This window comes from Pipistrellus kuhlii, unplaced genomic scaffold, assembly GCF_014108245.1.
Source record: "Pipistrellus kuhlii isolate mPipKuh1 unplaced genomic scaffold, mPipKuh1.p scaffold_m20_p_16, whole genome shotgun sequence".
NCBI lineage: Eukaryota > Metazoa > Chordata > Mammalia > Chiroptera > Vespertilionidae > Pipistrellus > Pipistrellus kuhlii.
The window spans coordinates 8,854,959-8,875,930 of record NW_023425471.1 but is presented as its reverse complement, the minus strand read 5'-3'; positions in this window follow the sequence as shown (position 1 = coordinate 8,875,930).

Here is a 20,972-nt window from a genome sequence, read left to right as displayed (position 1 = left end):
GCCTATGGGCAGAGACACAGGAAGCAGTGTGCACAGGAACTCATTGTAGGAGATCTCCAGGGTAGGTCCTGGTTATAGATCGGGCACTGACAGGTTCTTCAAGGCCTGTAAAAATATCTCCAGTCCTGTGTAAGGCTCCTGTTCCATTAAGGCAGAGATTTTAGAAATAGGAATCATGCTAGGATCTCTGTTTTATGAATGGTGAAGACATTGCTGGTGGTGAGATTGAGTTTTGAAGAAGGCTGCAATTTGGTGTGTGGGCCACACACATTTGTTTTAGGCACACCTCATATCAGATTCATATCTTTGAAAAGCCTGAGTCTCCTGACTCAGTGGATTATTCTATATAACAAAAGCCTAATATGCTAAGTGTCCAGTTGTCCGGTCAGCCATTCAACCAATCAAAGCATAATATGCTAATGATATACTAAGGCCACACAACCGCTCACTATGATGTGCACTGACCACCAGGGGGCAGACAGTTGACAGGTTGACCAGTTGCTTTGATGTGCATTGACCAGGGGCCATACGCTCAGACTGGTAGGTTAGCTTGCTGCTGAGGTTCAGCCAATCGGGACTGAGCGAGATGGGTGGGATATGACCTGGAGCCCTCCTGTGGTCACTCCCTGGCCCCAATCATGCACCAATGGGGTCCCTCAGCCTGGCCTGTGCCCTCTCACAATCCAGGTTGAGGGACTCTCCACCACCTGGTGCATGAATTTCGTGCACCAGACCTCTAGTAATTTAATAAAGGCCAGGCATGTAATTAATTTGCCTTTTTATTTTCAGGGCCAAGTCTGCCTGACACACATCCAGACATTTAATATGTGTTGAACTGAATTGGCTTCTGTGATCTTGGTTAAGAACCAGATGGGAATATAATCAGCTAAGGAGGGGTTGGGAAAAACCCAGGATGACACGTTCTACTTATGGCTACACACAGGGCTAAGCTGGCAGTCAGATTTGTATATGACAGAAATCTTACTCAGCACTCTGATTTGCCAGTGACTAGCAAAGTATATGTGGGAGAAACCTCAGCAAATACCACATTGATATCTGGGGTGCCCAAATCCATTGTGGGGGGGGGGGCACCTTCCTAATCCCTTTTCCACGTCAGAATATGTTTATAGTGGGAATAATGAAGACTTTGATTGCAAAGTTAGCCCAGGAGCCCTGGCCTGGTGGCTCAGTTGGTCGGAGTATTGTTCCATGAACCAAATGGTTGTGGGTCTGATTTCCAGTTAGGGCACATACCTAGGTTGTGGGTTTAATCTCCAGTGTGGAAGGCAACCAGTTGATGTTTTCTCTCATCTCTCTCTCTCTCTCTCTCTCTCTCTCTCTCTCTCTCTCTCTCTCTCTCTCTCTCTTTCTCTGTCTCCTTACCTCCCTCCCTTTTTTATCTAAAAACAAAAATCAATACAATATATACTTGGGTGAGGATATGTAAAAAAAGAAAAAAGTCCAGGAAATCTACTTACTTTTGAGGTTTCTCATTTATAGATCTTGCTAGCCATATAGCCAAAAGGCCTCGGTAGCTAACTTACACTCTCCAATCAGCCCATATCTTCATAATCTGCAGCTAGTTTACTATAACTTTATGGCTAGCAAGCAGACCAGGTATACCCTAGGAAAAGGACTTCTTAGCTGAACCAAACTCTTCCAGGAATTCTAGCCAGTAAATTGTATCAATATAGTTATAAAGAGGTCTGTTTAAGATAAAATGGATTCAGATATCCCTCAAGAAGAAAGAAAATCAAGTAACAGTTCCATTGTTAATTCTTTTCTTCCTACTATGGACCCAGAATTCTTCAATACAATTCCAGCATGCAGAATATGTTACTACATTAGAATAATTTTCCACATGGACTAAATAATTATCACCCTAGTGAAAATTAAGCTTGGTGAGATCAAGGAGTTCATTTCTTTTGTTCACCAGTACAGTCCACCAGTGCTGACAGCTGATCTCAACAAGTGTTTGTTGAGTGAATTTTTTGTGGTTTATCTTTATAGTTTACTAGGGGCCCAGTACATGAATTCGTGCACCTTGAAAGGAATTGTGGGCTGCAGTGGACACAGGGGTGGGTCTCGGCCCATCTTCCATGACCCTGCCCAGCCCCTCCAGCCATATCTCCTGGTCCCCTTTCTGTTGGCAGCCCTGCTCTCACCACAGCTGCTCCCACTAGCTGACAGCACTGGCCCTACTTGCACCTGCTGACAGCATGAAGCTATTGGGGCCAGCACCATCGATGGGTGCAAGCAGTGGCTCTGGCACTGGCTGCTGGTGTGAGCAGGGCCAGCGCCGGCAGTAGGTGTGAGCGGTGGCTTCAGCACTGGCAGCGGGCGTGAGAGGTGGCTGCCGGCCCCTATTGCCCCTCAGGAGCAGGGGGAGGTGGAGAAGCCCTGAGGGGTGATTGGGGCTGGCAGCTGCCACTTGTACCCACAGACAGTGCTGAGTAGTGGTTGTAAGCAGTGGCTCTGGCACTGGCAGTGGGTGTGAGTGCTGAGCTGGACTGTGGCATGCAGGAGCAAAGACTTTTCAGTAACCATCAGAGGCTCATACCAATGACAGGGACCAGTATCCTGCCTTGGTCTGATACCCCTGTTCACCTACTTCACCATCCCGCTGTGACTGAAGCCTGCCATGTTCTGTGCTCTGCTGCCTGCTGCTAATGCCCACCAAGTTCAGTAGGCGCCCCCTGGTGGTCAGCGCACATCCTAGCGACCAGTTCTTTGTTTGTTCTGCTGTTTGGTCTATTTGCATATTAGGGTTTATATATATAGATGATACACTAATAGATAAAAAGAACACATCATGCCGAAACTGGACTGGTTTGGCTCAATGGATAGAGCGTCGGCTTGGGGACTGAAAGGTCCTGGGTTCGATTCCTGTCAAGGGCATGTACCTTGGTTGTGGGCATATCCCCAGTAGGGGATGTGCACGAGGCAGCTGATCAATGACTCTCTCTCTCATCGATGTTTCTAACTATCTCTCTCCCTTCCTCTCTGTACAAAATCAATACTATATATATATATATATATATATATATATATATATATATATATATATATATATATATACACACACACACACACACACACTATTATCTCAGTGGAATCCAAGAAGTCATATAGGACAATATTAAACTAAAAATATTCACAGATTGTATTTAAAACTAAAGAATAACAGAAAAAAAATGGATTGCTTTAAAAAAGTAGAAGTTGGGATTACCACGTAAAACAACCCTCATTATACATAGTATTAGAAATCCTAGCTATTGCTTCTTATAAAGAAAAAAATTAAGGAAACATCTATAAAAAGGGATAATATATCACTTCTTAAAAGAAGCCAATTGTCTGTTTAGAATGCCCTAGGGTATTAACCAAAGAAATTATGATGGAGTCAACTGGTACAGGAAAGTTGTAGGCTATAAAGTAAACTCACTAATATTTATTTTACACTGATATATAAATGAAAGGCAGCCCAAAGACGCAATGAATAAAGACTCTATCCACAGTAACTTTAAAATGATTTTGGTAGTAATATAATTCAGGAAACATGGAATTTATTACAAAATAAAAACCTGTGGGAGATTGAAAATGACATACAAATAAGGTGATATAACTGCAGTAGAGATGGCGGCAGTTTTTCTAAGCTATTTTATAGACTTAATATAATCTAATACCTTCATAGGTTAATTCAAAGATTTTGAAAGAAATAGTCATTATTTTCACCTGGAAGAATACATGGCTAATAATACTAATACATATTAAAAAAATAAAATGTAATGATGGTGGATGGTTCCCAATAAAGTTAACACAAATATCAGAGGGAAGGGGAAAAAATGGATGGGAAAAGATTAACCAAAGATCTTACCTATGGACATGGAGGGTAGGGTGATGGAGGCCTGGGATAGGGCAGGAACTGGGTGGAGCGGGGCACAGGGTGCGGCGGGACATTTGTAATACTCTCAACAATAAAGATTTAACAAAATAAATAAAAAGAAAAAGATGCTGTTATAACCAGTGTTAGTGGAGTTGAAAAAAACCTGCATTTAAATGATAGTAAGTTGCATATTTTTTAACATTTTAATATATTTAGGATCAGGATGCTTCTTATGATAGATGGCATCATAACATTGAGTCACTGTTGAACTGGAAGCATCTTTTAGTGTATAAGTGGTGTAGAAAACAATGCTATGCCTTGCAACTGATGGTGCCTTAAGCTTGATTAAATCCGGTGGACATTACTACCTGCACTTTTAAAATAATTTATTTTATTTTGTTGATTTTAGAGGGAGGGAGGAAGGGAAAAAGTAAAAACATCAATTTGTTGTTCCACTTATTTATGCATTCATTGGTTTCCTCTTGTATGGGTCTTGACTGGGGATCGAACTCAAAACCTTGGCATATTGGGCTATTCAGGCAGGGCACTGCCTGCACTTTATATCGATTTTACCTTATGGGCAACACACAGCCTGGTAATCTATTACAAAATTCATGACACTTGACCCTGGAACATATAATTTTGAAAACATAATCAGATGTAAAATCTCAAAAAGAACTAAATTATACACTAGTTGGATAAAAAACAGCGACTATTTTGGGAATGAGAAAATCTGTGATACATTGATATAAGGAATGATGCACAAACACTAAAATGAAAAACATATAGATAATATTGATCCATGGAAATGTGTTTATTAATCATTGAAATATAAAAAGAATATAAAAAATTATACAAACATTAGTTAAAACTAGTAAAAGTAATTTATATGTATATCATGAGAAGTAACTTGAAATTTATACAAATAAAATGTAATGTTCATAAGACTTTTTTCTAAGTCAGTTGAGTTCATAAAAATGCATTTTTACAGATAGCTTTGCTTCTCTAAAGCTATATCTTTTAATATATCCATGAAAGCATTTAAATACTTTTTAATATGGAAAAAAGCAGTACTTAAAATTTTTCTATATTTCTCTGGAGGCCAACTATTCAATTCAGAAATTCTAATATAAAAACAAGTATCAACATTTTGAACACCTTGCAAAATTCCATGTTATAATAATAAAACTTAAATCTATATCTTCCTTTGCTTCATATTTGGGGAAAAAATCTGAAAATTACTTTGATTAAATAGTTAAAGTTGAGATTTTTTACTTTCAAATGTAGCTAGGACACACCCTGTTTAAAATGTCTCTAAACTCTATTTTTAGATTTGAGGCAAATGGCAGAATTAACCATTTTCTGATAGTTTTGGAACCATTATAACTACTTTAGAACCCTAAAGATGTCTCATCTGAAGTACCATGTGTCAAAAAAGATTTGGCTGGAACAATTCTGACAAATTCAGATAAACACATTTATTAGTAAGATAGTATAACTTCTTTAGAAGACTCTTAATTGAACTGGTCCTATTGTCTACAATAGTTCATAATAAGATGAATTATTTACCCACATCAGGCGAGTAGTTCTCAGAAGTTGTATTTAAAATAGTGTGATTAGCTGAAACCAGTTTGGCTCAGTGGATAGAGCATCAACCTACTGATTAAAAGGTCCCAGGTTCGATTCCGGTCAAGGGCACGTACATTGGTTGCGGGCATATCCCCAGTAGGGAGTGTGCAGGAGGCAGCTGGTCAATGTTTCTCTCTCATCAACGTTTGTAGCTCTCTATCCCTCTCCCTTCTTCTCTGTGGAAAATTAATAAAATATATTTAAAAAATAAAATAATAGTGTGATTAGAATGAAAGAATCCTAATGGATAAAATTAGTTACAAAATAGTCATACGAATGTGAATAATATGGTAATAATTATGTATAGTGCCAGGTGGATACTGGGAATATTGGGGGAACACTTTGTAAAGTATATGATTGTCTAACCACTATGCTGTATACCTGAAAGTAATACAAAATAGTATTGAATGTGAATTGTAGTTGGAAATAATTTTTAAAATATTAGAAATTCTGTTTTAGTCAGTAATGCTGATTTGCTTCTAAGGCATATCTATATGTCTATGACTATGTCTCAAAGAGAAAACCTGGGGATACTCATACAGGTTAAAGGCATATAAGTTTAGCCATCTTAGTGCCAGGGTTGGAATACTCTGAGGGATAATTATATCTTTGCTTGGTGCCTTCCACTGGTCTAATTAGGGGGGAGGGAATGCCTATGGCAGGCTGCAAATATTTGTCATCCATCCATCCATCCATCCATCCATCCATCCATCCATCTATCCATCCATCCGTTCATCTGTCTGTCCCTTCTGATAGCACTTACAAGCCTCCGCTCTTTCTAGGCGCTGAGCTAAATGCTGAGGATAAATATAAATATGAACAAAAGATGGTCCCTGCTATTGAGGAGCTCATGTGGGAGGGGCAAATAGATGACATCATTGCAGTAAAACAGGGAGTGTTAATGGAGGTGGGAACCAAGCATAGAGGATACAGAGAGGGAGCAAATATGCACTGTCTCTAACAGGGTGCTCTTGTGTAGAGGTCTACTCTTCTGACTCCTCTATTAATTTGGGATTTCATTGTCTTCTTGAAATACTGTCCTCACTTTGCTTTGTCTACTTAGACCCAAGCAAGCTTCCTGTGTGCCTGAAGCTTGTGTTATTTTATTGCCCCTGTCTAGGCAGAAACTCTTCTAGATTTGTGGTGGTGGTATTTCTTATGACAACACTTACCTGACATATATTAATATTTATTACTAGGCTCCCGATGTATGAAGATTCATGCAGAATAGGCCTTCCTTACCCTGGCTGTTGCCACAGCCTTTGTTCTGGATCGGAGCCACATTTCTGCCTTCCCATGTTGCTCAGAGGCCTGGAGTAGCTAATGCGGTGCAAAACGCCTTTGTCATCACCATGGCGACAATACATGCATCCTGCCTCCGGCAGCTGGGCACTTGTGCATGCAAATTAACCCGCCATCTTTGTTGGGTTAATTTGCATATTCACTCCTGATTGACTGGTGGGTGTCACAAAGGTACAGTCAATCTGCATCTTTCTCTTTTATTAGTGTAGATTGTTCAAGTCATGTTGGGCCCAGATATCCATTTCTACCAGAAGAACTTTCTTTCCATTTCGTGTGTACTAAATATTGTATTTGGGTCATGTTTATGGTCACTATATTTTCTCATTAAAAGTCAGAAATATTACTTGACACAGTCTGCCATTGAGTCGAATACCAACAATTTGGTCTACTTTACAAATTTAGTTTAGTTTTTAAAAGTTTATCTTTATTGCTGAAAGTATTACAGATGTCCTCCTTTATCCCATTGAACCCACTCCTCCGGGTTCAGTCCTAAAACTTTTCTAGCTCTCATCTTTTCTCAGTAAATTGATTCAATAGCTGGAGGCAATGGTTTGCATGTCACTTCTGATTAAATATTTTCCAGTTCCTAATTGCTTAATGAGTATTTTGAATATTTTGTGGAATGAGTGAATGAGAGTCTTACAGCATATGAAAGGAAGTAAGGAAAGGATTGTAAAGAGTGTGGGTGTGTATAATTTACTTCCCAGTAAATGTTTTATTTTAGTTGTACACATTCATTTGGGGAAGCTAGTACAGCATTTATCCTCCTCTGGACGCATGGGTCTGGTTTGGAGAAGCGTGAGTGACCCACACTGATTCTCCTTCCCTGGTGCAGAATTCCATTCACTCCTTGGATTACCAGCACAAGAAAAGCTTTATCTTGCTCTGGCAATTGCCTAACAATATGACTGTCAGGCAATTTCATTCTTGAGGAGATTGTGACTCTAACAAAGTCAGTAATGTGAGATGCTCTGCCTTTGATCCCCTGCAAAGAATGATGACAACTATAGTATATTAGTGAAGGTGACGCTGGCTGCTGGAAGACAAACCTCCGACTCTTATTGTATAATAACTGTGTATTTCTTATTCACAGTGTTTTTCATTAGCAGGCAGTTTAACTCTTAGTGCTGAAGGATCACGTGTAGGATGGCTTTTATGGGTCAAGCTTAATAGTGGCCTGTGTCTCTTCTGACATTTTATTGGATAAAAATGATTTGATGGTGGTATCCACCTGGCAGAATAACTGGGAGATGTAGTTTAGTTGGGTGTCTAGGAAGAAGAAAAGTATAGTCAACTAGCAGTTTCTTTTAGACATGGAGACACGCTTCTCCAGTTCAAGCACAGGATAAATGAAACACTAAGCTTTACAAAGAGAATTCATATTTAGATCTGGAATTCTGGCATATGCTCCCTCATACTCAAAAACCACATGATTGCATAGCAAGGGTTAATCACCTGCTGAACAGTAGCACGAGATACAATCAGAACTATTTTGAAAGTCAGTCTTCCAGGAAATAGAATAGAGATTTGTTGAGCAACACAACAGGATTTTCCTTTAAAAAAAAAAATATATTTTATTGATTTCTTACAGAGAGGAAGGGAGATGGATAGAGAGCTAGAAACATCGACCAGCTGCCTCCTGCACAACCCCTACTGGGGATGTGCCCACAACCTATGTATATGTCCTTGACTGGAATTGAACCTGGGAACACAGACAGACTGATGCTCTATCCACTGAGCCAAATTGGCTTCGGCAACACAATAAGATTTTTCTATCTCATAACAGAGTGCCCGAGAAGCAACTCTCCTTAGCTTAGGTCAAAAGGGTAGCCCTTTGTTAATCAATATTCAGTCAGAGCGCCTTTTATACAATGATGGCTTTTAGGTTATCTCATTGTCCTCTGAGGTCCTTTTACATTTTAATACATGGTGGTTTTTTAATTGACTATCAATTTGTTTCTCTTTCTTAAAAAACATGGTTGCTTAGTTCTGTGCATTATGTAACAGGAAAACTCAACATGGAATACCTTAAGGATAAAAAACAAATCCACAAGTAGTTTTCTAAAGGCCCTAAAGTAAATACCAATGCATTTTAAAGTTGGATGATGTCAAACGAGGTGGAAATTGCTTTATAGGCCATTGGCCAGGGCTTTTCAAGTTGATTAATTCCTCACATTATTATTGTTGAGCAATCATTAAAAATAGGCCTGGTATAATGGAATTTCACTTTCTAGAATAATGACCATGTAATTCCCATGTTCATCATAAAGTTTTATGAAATTTGGACCACTGTTCAATGCCTGATGTCAAAGCCTTTTTGTGAATTTTTGATTTTAGCCTTTGGAACTTGTTTTGCCTCCTCACTATACACATCAAAATGTCTTTTCTGTGACATAAAATAAAGTCAAAGCAGAAGCTACAGAGGAGTTGCAGTATTTTTTATAAACACATGAGAAATTAAAATCTTAGATTAAGTGGTTGCAAGGGGAGGAGAGAGAGAGAGAGAGAGAGAGAGAGAGAGAGAGAGAGAGAGAGAGAGAGAGAGACCCCACCTAAGACTAGACTAGCCATGGCTTCATGTCTTCTTCCAAATCCTTGAAAAGAAGTGGGTGTTTCTTCATAAACTGAGGTCAGCAAAGAATGAGGCATGCTGTAACTATTTTTCTTACTGATAATTATTCAGAGTAAGCAAGAAGTTTCTGAAAACCCCGTGCTCAAAAATTTGGAAGTCTTAAGCAGGCTAGCTAATCACACCTTCTCTGCTTCAAGTAAATCTCTGAATTGAGACTTCCTAAATCCTGATCTATTGGAATTTTGATGATTTAAGTTAGGAAGACACATAGCTATACGTAAAGCCCCAATAAGGATGGAGGAGAACACAATAAAGAGTGAGGATAAAAGGAGAAATCCAAAGCACAGAATATCTGACAAGCATCTTACTATTTATGGTGGCCAAGACATGGAAACAAACTGTCCTTTGATAGATGATTGGATAAAGATATGGTACATAGAATACTACTCAACTGTAAGAAAAGGTGAAATACTGCCATTTGCAGGAACATGGATGGACCTTGATACCATGCTAAGCAAAATAAGTCAGTAAGAAATAGGCAAGAATCATATGATTTCACTCATATGTGGGCTATAAAACTGAAACTCAGAGACATAGACAATAGTATGATGTTACCAGAGGGAAGGGGGTTTGGGCAGGTAGTAAAGGGTAAAAGGACCCAAATATATGGTGACAAAAGATGATTTGACTATGGGTTGAGGGCACATCATGCAATATGAAGATCATGTACTATAGAAATATATACTTGAGACCTATATATTATTAACCAACATCACCCAATAAATTTAACAAAGAATTCAAATGAAAAGTATGTTATTATCTTTCCTGATAATTTTCTTTTCCAGTAGGTGGGAAGACATAGGAAACCTACTATGCTGAGCTTGCTTTTAATTAGGGGCTAAGAGATGGTTGATGCTATGTACAGAATGGGGAATTAGAGGAAACAGGATTGAACATGGTGTCTAAAAATTCATCAGCATAGAAAGATGATTTTCAAAAAGCAAAGAAAAACACACCTATAACTCATACAGAAACTTGAAAGGGACATAGGGATGGAAGGGTTTGGGAGACTCTGAAAAAGGAATTTCCAATTTCATCAGTGTAAATAATTTCTTCAGCGAGGAAAGGGGAGAGCAACACTAATGAAGATGCCCTTAACATTTTGTCTGATGAGTGCACTTTAAAAATTAGGCTAATTATTATCTTTTTATTTTTAAACAATCTCAGACTATCAGAAAAGTTTCAAGTTCAATAAAAAGAACCTTCATTCTGAAAGCCTTTGAGAGTTAATTGCCAATATAGAGCTCCATCTTTCCTGAACATCTTAATGTGTATTTCTTAAAAGTAAGGGCATTCTTCTACATCTCTGCTGTACAACAGTCAACATGATGAACTAAATACCATTAGCACTGACATGTGACTGCCATTCAAGCTTCACCAATTGTTGCAATTATATCTTTATAGCACAACGATCTGGTTGGGAATCATGCAATGAATTTAATTGTCATGTGTGTTTTCTTGCTCTGATGAGCTCAGATTTTAAAAGGACATTTTACTAAAGTTATAAGAAAGAATGCACAACCAAGGGCAAACTTTGTCCATCAAAAGGTACATAGTAATATCTCATTGTTGTCTTAATTTGCATTTCCATGATGACATATGATGTGGAGCATCATTTCATATACTTCACATTTGTATAGCATCTTCAGTGAGGTATCTGTTAAGATATTTTAATTGGATGGTTTGTTTTCCTCCTGCTATGTTTTAAGAGTTCTTTGTATGGTATTTTGTACAAAAGTCCTTTATGAAATGTGTCGTTTGCAAATATTTTCTCCTAGTCAGTGGCTTGTCTTTTTCTCTTAACATCGTGTTTCACAGAGCAGAAGTTTTTTTTAAAATTTAATCAAGTTCATGCTTATTATTTTCTTCAGGTTTTCTGCCTTTGCTATTGTATCTAAAAAGCTATGGCCACACAAATGTCAGCAAGGAACTCTTCTGTATTGTCTTCTAGTTACTTTAGAGTACTGCACTTTACATTTAGGTCTATGATCTATTTTGAGTTAATTTTTGTGAATGTATTAGGTCTGTGGGCTAGATTAATTTTTTTGCACGTAGATGCCCAGTACTATTTGTTGAAGCATCTGTCTTTGCTCCACTGTGTTGCCTCTACTCCTTTGTCAGAGACCAGTTGACTGTATTTATTGGGGTGTATTTCCAGACTCTATTCTATTCCACTGATCTATTTGTTGACAAAATATTTTTAGTTACCTTCTATGCAACAAGAACAAGGAAGGCATTTAGGAGAGCGATGTAATGATAACTAATAATGTGAAGCAGAGAGCTGCATAACTTTGAAAATTGGAAAGGGTAACAAAAGCTTCATTGAGGGCAAACTGAAACCTCAGATATGAGATGATAATTTCAGAGTATTTCCTGATTTTAAATGTATTCAACTTTGTCCAGATGGATTATTTCTGGGAAACTGTCAGAATCTACATATGCATGTATATCATCACTGTTTATATATTTTAAAGAATTATGAAAATGGCAGGAAAGCCTTAATTCTTGAAGCATCATCTGCCTGGAGGAAGTTTCTAGTGAAATGTTTTAGGGCTCTGTCCACAATACTGAATGGTTCAAGGTGCTTGTCAAATGTTTGTTGGAGAATATAGTTATTATTTTATTGTTGATTCTGGGATAAAAGACATATTGGCTGAAAAAATGAAGATATAAAACTATTTTGACTATATGGAATGCTGGGTGCAAACTAACAAGATAAAATATTACAGTCAACTGAATTTTTACAACTGACAAACAAGTGGTGAAAGCTAGAATGATCTGTGTGGTATTGAAGTTGTTTGTAGACATCTGTATGAACTCACATTTAGTTTAATATAGATTGATGCATTTGAAATATCTATAAATGTGTATACATACACAAGTTAATATACACACATATTTCCTTTCTCTATCAGCCTAGCAGACTTAGAAGTTATAACTCCCTGATAGCAATGAACACATCTCATGCCCAACTCTTGGTTTCAAATATCATCTACACCAATAAAAGAGAAATATGCAAATTGACTCTACCTCCTCAACACCTACCAGTCAATCAGGAGTGAGTATGCAAACTAACCCAACAAAATGGTGGGTTAATTTGCATACACAGGCACAGAGCGAAGACTGAAGGCTCTGCTGCGGCCAGACCCTTGGAGAACTGGCTGATTCTAGTGCTGGGTCAGGTAATGTACAGTATGAGCCAGGAGTATCTTATAGTGCCAGAACGTATGGAAGTGCTTTTGCTAGAACATATGGAAGTACTTTAAAAAATTACCCAAAAAAGAAAGAAAAAGCAAACAAATGAAAACAATGGCAATAATGATGGGGGAATGGGGACATGCCAAAAGAACAAAGGGGCCAACTGACAGAGCTGCCAATGGCTAAAGTTGAAACAATTTGAACAACAAAATAAATAATATAACATTGGATTATAACCCAAAATATAAAATAAATATCCAGGAGTCCAAACTAATATGTTAAATACATAAATGAAAAGAGACAAATATTGTGTGCTAAAGAATTCCAAATTTTTATGTAGACACTCCCCTGTCAAGGAGGTGGAATTTAAATCCCTGCCCATTAAGTGTGGGGTTGCACATCTGAGTTCTGTCTAAAGATGACTGTAAGGAAAGTAGGGAAAATAATACTTTTATAGTGGAGAAACATGACACTATGACAGTCAGGAAATCAAGGTTAAAATCACCCTGATAAGTCATACTGAAAACATATACTCTTTTTTTACAAAATATATTTTATTGATTTTTTACAGAGAGGAAGAGAGAGGGATATAGAGTTAGAAAAATCAATGAAAGAGAAATATCGATTAGCTGCCTCTTGCACACCCCTACTGGGGATGTGCCCATAATCAAGGTACGTGCCCTTGACCAGAATTGAACCTGGGGCCTTTCAGTCCGCAGACTGACGCTCTATCCACTGAGCCAAACTGGTTTCAGCGCAAACATGTACTCTTGATAGAATAGGATGAGAATAATACTTTATCTCTGGGATTTTCTTCCCCAAAGCCCATTACTCAAGTTTAATCATGACTAAAACATCAGATGAGTGAAACATCAGATTCCCAACTGAGGGAATCCTACAAAAGGCCTGAATAGAACTCTTCAAAGCTATCAAAATGATCAACAACAGAATTCTGAGAAACTGTCACGGCTTAGAGGAGTCCAAGGAGACATGACAACGAAATGTGATGTGCTCTCTTAGTTGGTATCTGGGACATAAAAATGGATATTAGGGAAAAACTAAAGAAATTTGAATAACGTATGGACCTTATTATTTATGTATCAATATTGTTTCATTCATTTGTGACTAATGTATCATACAGATGTAAGCTATTAATAAGGGAAACTAGGAATGGGGTATATAGGATCTCCTGTACTATCTTTGCAACGTTTCTTTAAATCTATCGGGTCTAGTAATAATTAATGTCGTTTTTAAACATTCGTTTAAAATCTTGCTTGGCGTTGACTTGTATTGACATAACCTTCAAACACGTGGTATCTACAGAACGTGTGAAGTGCAATTAACAAGTTTTGCTTGAAAAAGTTTGTGTTTGGTTTGGTTTTGGTTGCAAAACTAGGGCTAAGAAGATGGCGGATGAAGAGCATATTCGGCACTGCATGCTTTACGAGTTCCAATTAGGAAGAAAAGCAAGTGAGGCTGCAAAAAACATCTGTAGTGCTCTTGGTCAAGATGCAGTTAGCGCCAGAAAATGCCAGCGTTGGTTTGAGAAATTTCGTGAGGGAAATTTTTCGTTAGATGACAAGAGTGGTCGAGGCCATGTGTCCAATTTTGATCAAGAAGCTCTTCAAGCTCTTTTGGTGCAAAATCCTCAAATTACCCAACAAGAGCTTGCGACAACTTTATATTGTTCACAAAAAAACAATTTCCAATCAATTGCGTGCACTTGGCAAAGTCCAAAAGTTTGGAAAATGGGTTCCTCATGAGTTGAGCGACAACAACCGTAATCAAAGAGTCACAATTTGCAGTTCGCTCCTCTCTCGTCAAAACCGTTTGCCGTTTTTAGAGCAAATTGTTACCGGAGATGAAGAATGGGTGCTGTATGTTAATTTGAAAAGGCTGCCTCAATGGTTGGACAAAAATGAGGCTCCGCAGCCCACGCCAAAACCTGACTTGCATGCGAAAAAAGTGATGTTGTGTGTTTGGTGGAATTTTAAAGGAATTCTTCATTATGAACTTTTACCATCTAACCAAACCATTACAAGTGCAGTGTATAGTGCCCAATTGGAAAGGTTAGCCCAAGCTTTAAGAGAAAAAGAACCCGTGCTGATTAATCGGAAGGGCGTAATTCTTCACCACGATAATGCACGACCGCATACTGCAAGAATCACTGCTGAAAAACTGTGCCAGTTGGAATGGGAAGTTCTCCCTCAACCTGCATATTCTCCTGATATTGCCCCTTCTGATTACCATTTGTTTCGTTCTTTGCAAAACTTTCTTCTTGGAAAAAAATTTAATAATGAAGAATGCCTCAAAAATGCATTGACCGAATTTTTTGCATCAAAATCACAAGAATTTTACAACAGAGGTATTAAAATGCTTCCTGAGTGTTGGGCACAAGTAGTAGAAAACAACGACAACTATATTGTTGATTAAATTTTGTTGTATTGTTTAAACAAATTCGATTTAAAAAAGTATTAGAAAACGACATTAATTATTACTAGACCTACTTGACCTGTGAAGCAGAAGTGTTCGATATATACCTGCTAAAAAGCTTACGGAGGTGAAGGAACGTAAACAGCAACCCCCAGATGTGGGTGGGTGGGTGGAACAATGGCGGGTTCTTCCTTCAATGCTTAACGGTAACTTGTCTAAGGTCATCGAATAAAGACAAAATCAAGGCCGAAATCTTTGTCTGGAATTTCTTTCTCTCTCACGTTTCTAATAAAACCATTCTGAAATAGTAAAGTGTGATTAAAATGTAACCAAGATTAATATAAAACCCCTGATCATATTACTGATCTACTGATCATTATATTTATTTATTTGTTCATTATCATGTTTCCTCTTTTAATACAGCTTTGTTTTTAAAACAATATCAAACCTTCAAAAAATGCACATATACAACAGCAGTTTTTTGCTGTGTGTTATTTATTTTTATTTTTTAAAAATATATATTTTATTGATTTTTTACAGAGATGAAGAGAGAGGGATAGAGAGAAACATCCATGATGAGAGAGAATCATCGATCAGCTGCCTCTTGCACACCCCCTACTGGGGATGTGCCTGCAACCAAGGTGCATGCCCTTGACTGGAATCAAACCTGTGACCTTTAAGTCTGCAGGCTGACGCTTTATCCACTGAGCCAAACTGGTTTCGGCAGTGTATGTTATTTATTGTCTACAACAGTCTGGGCAGTGAACTGGTGAATGAATAGATTAAAAACCTGGCTGTTTTAATTAAGTGCAAGTTCTATGTAAGCCAATAGTGGTGTTATAAGACATGCTAACACATATTTAGATTCTGTTAATAGAAATATAATTTTTTAAATACAGGTAAGAAAGAAACCCATTTTACCATTGTCTCATCAACCACTTTTTGGAGCTATTTATTCAATCCTGATTGTCACATTTTCGCAGGGTCATGTACAAATTGAATTTGACCAAATAAGTGCAATCAATTGTAATGTGTTTAGAAACCGTTACTTGGAGATTAAGAGAATTGGGCATGATTGTCCTGAAGACCTGGGGAGAAGTTGATGAACTGTAGAAGTCTTTAATATTTTTATTAATTTACATTCTTCAATAACTTTGATAGCCTATTATGTGCCAGGTACTATACTTTGTCCTGGAAGTGAAATAAGAAAACACATAAAGGAGAGAAAGATTGCTTCGATACCTTGTTGTTGCCTCCTAAGAGCATTCCAACTGGTGGAATGTTTTGGTTATGAAGACTTGATTTAATCTAAGGAAATATATTTTTAATAATAATTGCACTGTTAAAGAATACTTAACAGCTTATATTAGGTTCTCTGACACACCAGAAAGTGCTTCAGCAGTGGCTGCCTGGTTATCTTTCCTAAATCTCAGAGGAAAAATTATTCATTAGGAAAAATAAATACTGAACCAGTTGCCTCTATATTTGCAAATCAAAAGTTCTATGTTTCTAGAGGCTTGTGGGTTTTGTGCAGATGATAACATAAGCTATTAAGTACAATAATCCTAAGACCCTACTTAGAAAATGCCACATTTTTCCTCCTGATGGAAAAATAGCATTATTAAACAATATTTTCTTTGTGTGGCATTCTGACAGCCTCAGATGCATGAAGTATTTCAGCAGAGAAGAGATTAGATTAACCACTGTTAAAATACTTTACAAGGAAGTGGAGGAGGTCCAAGACTTGATTTACAATCTGGCCTCCTTGGCATAAAAAATAATGAACGACAGAAAAAAGAAAGACATTGAAAATACTCTCTTCATGCTCCAATTAGAGTTACAATCTTCCCTTCCAATGGGAAAGATAAGGAAGAAGATCATGTCTCCTAGATTCCAGGAGCTTCAGTCCCTTCGACCTCCACTTTCACACATGATGCCCCTGTTGGAATGATAAAAAATACTAAACATTTACATAATTATTTTTAAAAGAATGTGTGTGGTTGGGGAGTGAAAAGGACATATGATTAAACATCTCTATGGTTAGAGAAACTTACGAGTGAAAAGAGTGTGTTTAGTACTCTTTCTCTTTATATTGATAAGGAACACAAAAGTAAACATGATAGACCCCCAGGAGTAACCAATGTGTGTGTGTGTGTGTGTGTGTGTGTGTGTGTGTGTGTGTGTGAATTAAGTGACTATTTACAGAAGGGTAGGCAGAGTTAAGGGAAACAACAACGAATGGTCAAGTACTCAGTGCTGATAACAGCAAGAAGCCATTGTCAACCCTAGGCCTGAAAGGAAAAGGGGAGGGAGTTCTTACTAGACCAACTGAGAAATGTGACTATGCCTGCAATGTATGGGGTGCACCTGCAGGGGTCCTACCCACTCTAATGCAGCTGCCTCAGTTAAGGAGAGAAGAGTTGAAACAAAGGAAGAAGAATCAGAGTAGTCTGATAATGACATGGGCTTTGGCCTTTTTTAATTAAACCTCTTTTGTAACACATTAAAAAAACCAAAGTCTGAAAATAAACAACCATCATCCCACTAAATGATGTTATGAGAATACTATCTAACTAAAAAACATTAGAGAATATTGAAAGCAAAGGAGTGGGAAAACATATACTATCTAAATACCAACCCACTGATATAGTTCTACTGGTTTACAGGTTGTCCAAACTGGTTTTAAGGTAAAAGTATTATTAGATATGAATAAATTCAGTACATATCGATAGTAATAGAAGAGTGAGCTCATCAGAAAAATACAACTTTTTTATTTGTATGTTGCTAAAGCACAGCTCCAATATATAAAGCAATATGTCTATAAATATATTCTTTTAATAGTTTATCAATGAAGAAAAAATTGCTCTATTCCAAACTGAAGAATGTATGTTGCTTTCTTAGAAAATATATGTGATTTGGTCTCATATTAGACTACCAAAATGTATTAACAAATGTCAATGAATTGATATCTCAATTTACAAACACCTCTTGATTACTCATACATGAAAGGAGAAATAATGTTCATAAAACCAAATTATAGTTTTAATGCTAGATATCAATGTTTGTGTCATGCAGCTAAAGCAATAGAGCGACATTTCTAACATTAAGTATGTACGGTAAATGAGAAAAAGTGAACTAAATGAAGGAAAAATAAAATTAAAACAAAATTAAATAGGGAATAAAGATATAGTAGGCAAAAGCCATATATTGTCTTCTGTAAAAGAATAAAATTTACAAACCTCTGGTGATACTGATGAAAAGAGAGAGCGAGAGAGAGGCTACAAATATACAAATAAGCAATAAATCAGGGCCATAACCACAAATGCTAGCAAGTTCGAAAACAGGTGAAATGAACAAATTGCTAGCAAAAATATTACCAAAACTGAGTAAAAAAACACATCAATGGTCCTATAAGCATTTTTTTAAGGTGAACCATACATATACTTTATAAAGTGATCCCCCTAATATTCCTAGTGCCAACCCAGCACCATACATATCTAGTTATTATAATACTAGAGGCCCTGTGCACAAAATTTGTGCATGGGGGTGAGGGGTGATGGTGTCCCTCAGCCCAGCATGCACCCTCTCCAATCCAGGACTGCTGGCTCTTAACTGCTCACCTGCCTGCCTTTCTGATTGCCCCTAACCACTTCTGCCTGCCAGCCTGATCACCCCCTAACCACTTCCATGCCAGCCTGATGTCTAACTGCTCCCCTGCCAGCCTGTTTGCAGCCAACTTCCCTCCTCTGCCAGCCTGGTCACCCCTAGCTGCCCTTCCCTGCAGGGTTAATCACCCCCAACTGCCCTCCCTTGCAGGCCTGGTGCCTCCCAACTGCCCTACCCTGCTGGCCATCTTGTGGTGGCCATCTTGTGTCCACATTTGGGCAGGATCTTTAACCACATGGGGGGAGCCATCTTGTATGTTGGAGTGATGGTCAATCTGCATGTTACTCTTTTATTAGATAGGATTATTGACTATATTCCCTTAAAAAAGTAAATCATTATATTTAGAAACTCTTTCTGCAAAGTATCAAGCCCAGATGATCTATTAAACACTGCAGGAACTGATAAATCTAAACCTTCACAAATTCTCCCCAAATTCCTCAGCTCATTTCAGTGGGAGTTATAACCTGGCTGCCTATACTAATAAGGATTGTGTGAGAAAGAAAAATTATAGGGCAACTCCCTCATGAGTATGGATGTGAAAACTGTAAACAGGTCATTAGTAAATGAAACCAACATTATACAATATTCACAACATGTCATGACTAAGTTGGGTTATTTTAGGAATACAAGGTTGTTTTAACATTGGAAACATTAGTTATGTAACTCACCACATTTAATATGTAAGGGATGAAAAAACATCTCAGTAGATGCAGCAAACAGATTTACCGTATTTTTCGGACCATAAGACGCTCCGGACCATAAGACGCACCAGTTTTTAGAGAAGGGAAATGAAGAAAAAAAGATTCTGAAACAAATAGTGTCCTAAAATATTTTATGTGCATTAAAACCCATCATCACAGTCATAAACACATGTAATCAACCCTGTAAAGTAAACAGCAGCATTTAGAACCATTTTAGAGCCGGGCAAGCACACAGAGACCACACAGAGCCGGGCAAGTAAAAAAACTTTTTTTTTAAAGTATATGTGTAGGCTATATTTGGACCATAAGACGCAGGGACTTTTTCCCCCCACTTCTGGGGGGAAAAAGTGTGTCTTATAGTCCGAAAAATACGGTAATACAATTCAACGATTCCTTATAAAAACCCTTAGCAAAATAGATATGAAAGGGACTTTCCTAACCTGATAAAGGGTATTGCAAAATATCAAAGGCTTGCTTAGTCATCCTGTGTTGTCCAGATAAGACTGCCCACTCTCATTAAACATGATAACAGGGGTCCTAGGCCATGTATTTGAGCTAAAGGAAGCTACCATAAGGGTTGTAATTGAACAAATACATTTATTGTTCTCAGTTAATGTGATTTTGTACATAGAACCTACAGCCACACTTTTGAAATAAACAAGGATGTTTGGCAGGATAGCAGTTACATTTAAATCCACTGCAAGAAACATAAACTAAAAGAATATGAATGGAAAGATAGCAAGTTTTATGTTTTCAAACTTAGTGAAGGGGCACAGGTGGCTAGCTCCCTCCCCCAAGCTCAGCTCTAGAGAAACCACAGAAAAAGAAGCCTGCATGGGTTAGAATGACTAAAGGAAAATCTGTGGGCAATCCCTGGGGACACAGAAGGCTCTTGATTGGCTGTTGTAGGCTGGAACTAGAGTCAGCAGATGCAGTGGTGGAATCATATTTTTGGGGGGAGAGTTTTTAAGTTCTTTCTTGCCTCTTTCCCACATTGTGTGGAGACAAAAATCAACTGATTGGTCAGGCTTGGCCTTTGTCTAGAACTGTTATAGCCCTTCTGGGGGGTGAAACTGATTAAAATAATTACAACTCTGCCAGCATCTCTTGGGGGAACTCCTCCATGCTCCCCTGCCACCTCATAGGACTATAGCACTGCTTCTTCAAAGTATTTACTATAGGAGAATATTTTTTTAAAAATTATGTTTTATTTTTCAATTATAGTTGATATGTTATTTTATACTAGAGGCCCAGTGCATGAAATTTGTGCACAGGTAGTGACCCTATCAGCTGCCGGCCAGTACCTCCCTTCCCCCTGCTGCCTGCTGCTGATGCTGGCCTGGGCCAGCCAGGGGGAGGGGCCACAGGAGGTTGGCTGGTGACCCCCCCCTGATTAAACTCCTGGTCATTCCTGATTGATGGGACAATTTGCATATAAGGCTTTAATTATATAGGATTAATTTTAGGTGTACAGCAAAGTGATAAGACATTTATAAAATTTACAAAGTAACTCCCTCATAAATCTATT